Source organism: Limulus polyphemus, unplaced genomic scaffold (genome assembly GCF_000517525.1).
Source record: "Limulus polyphemus unplaced genomic scaffold, Limulus_polyphemus-2.1.2 Scaffold8144, whole genome shotgun sequence".
Lineage (NCBI taxonomy): Eukaryota > Metazoa > Arthropoda > Merostomata > Xiphosura > Limulidae > Limulus > Limulus polyphemus.
In genome coordinates, this window is record NW_013673754.1 from 29,558 (window position 1) to 31,630 (window position 2,073).

General features: G+C 31.8%; 1 protein-coding gene across 1 annotated transcript in view; it reads right to left on the bottom strand.

The window, feature by feature from the left end:
* Positions 1-1,828, bottom strand: part of LOC106475146 (putative leucine-rich repeat-containing protein DDB_G0290503) — a gene marked incomplete at its 3' end in the record, with an annotated part of 24,776 nt that extends 22,948 nt beyond the window's left edge. The window contains exon 1 of the mRNA XM_013935842.2: positions 1,744-1,828. The remainder of the gene's footprint in view (positions 1-1,743) is intronic.
* Between the last annotated feature and the right edge of the window lie 245 nt (positions 1,829-2,073).

A 2,073-nucleotide genomic window follows, 5' to 3' on the forward strand; every position in this document is an offset into this window, starting at 1 on the left:
AGATTATTGTTTACTCTCTGGCAGTCTAAATTATTGTTTACTCTCTGGCAGTCTAGATTATTGTTTACTCTCTGGCAGTCTAAATTATTGTTTACTCTCTGGAAGTCTAAATTATTGTTTACTCTCTGGAAGTCTAGATTATTGTTTACTTTCTGGCAGTCTAAATTATTGTTTACTCTCTGGAAGTCTGGATTATTGTTTACTCTCTGGCAGTCTAGATTATTGTTTACTCTCTCACAGACTAGTTTATGGTTTACTCTCTCACAGACTAGATTATGGTTTACTTCCTAAATGTCCAGATTATTGTCTACATCCCTGACACTCTTTATTATGTAAATTGGTGTTTTGATAATTGTATAAATAATTGTTATTTTTTGCAAAACATTACACTCCTGAGGATGACGCAATAGTATAAGTCGAAACATCTAGAGTGTGAAACATCTAGAGTGTACGAGTTGTTTTCCAGTTTAATCGCGTTTTTTTACCACTTTCTTATCCTGTACAATAAGTTATTGTGTTTTAGTGATTTGGAGACTGGAAACAATTTCATTTTTATGGAATTGTGTATAAAATAATCGTTGTTTTTTTAAAAATTGTGAGTTTTTAAGACTTGATTATTGTTTACTCCCTGACAGACTTGATTATTGTTTACTCTCTGACAGCCTGAATCATGGTTTACTCCATGATATTCTAGATTATGGTTTACTTCCTAAAAGTCTAGATTATTGTTTACATCCCTGACACTCATGATTATTATTTACTCCCTGACAGACATTATTTTTGTTTATTCTCTGACAGACTTCATTATTCTTTACTCCTTAACACTCTTGATCATTATTTACTCCCTGATAGACTAGGTTACTGTTTGCTCTCTGACAGTCTTGATTATTGTTCACTCCCTGACAGACTTGATTATTGTTTACTCCCTGACAGACTTGATTATTGTTTACTCCCTAACAGACTTGATTACTGTTTACTCCCTAACAGACTTATTTATTGTTTACTCCCTAACAGACTTGATTACTGTGTATTCTCTGACAGACTTGATTACTGTTTACTCCCTGACAGAATAGATTATTGTTTACTCACTAACAGGCTTGATTATTGTTTACTCCCCGACAGTCTAAATTATTGTTACTCCATGATTATGGTTTACTTCTTAAGGTCCAGATTATTTTTTATTCTCTGACCGCCTTGATTATTGTTTACTCCCTGACAGTCTACATTATTGTTTACTCTCTGACACTTTTGATTACTGTTTACTACCTGACAGACTAGGTTATTGTTAATTCTCTGACAGACTTGATTATTGTTTACTCACTGAAACTCTTATTTATTGTTTATTCTCTGACAGACTTGATTATTGTTTACTCTCTCACAGACTACATTATGGTTTACTTCCTAAAAATCTAGATTATGGTTTACATCCTTGACACTCTTGATTACTGTTTACTCCCTGACATTCTTGATTATTGTTTACTCCCTAACATTCTGTCCTCTAAATTAATCAAGTCCAATTGCAGAGTGAATCAAAAATTTTATTTCTTTAATCATTCCTTAAATCATAAAAAAGTCAATTATTTAAATAGTATAACATAATATAGTAAACTAATATAGCACTTACAACTTTAAAACAGAATGTTCCAACTGATAACTAATTATATTAAACTTTGCCATTAAAATAAAATAACATATACAGGCAATGCCACAATTAACAAGTATAGTAAGAAGTGTTTTACATACCTTATTAGCCTGCTCCAACTCCAGGACACGAAACTCTAAAAGTTCATTCTGGTCTTTAGCCTCTTTCAACTCTTCACATAGTTCAGCTACCTAAGTTAACATAATTAACATACAACGTGAAATTATGGAATCAGTTCACAGAATCCAATTACGATATTAACACTGTTCTTTACACTGACCACTTTATCAGTTTTTCTGAAACTTTTATGTAAAGGATACTAACCACACATTGCCATGAATTTTGTTTTTTGCTACCATAAGAGTGAAATGATGCCAAAATCAAATGATATCGACAAATAATTTAAATTATTCAGTGCAGAATTGGCTGTC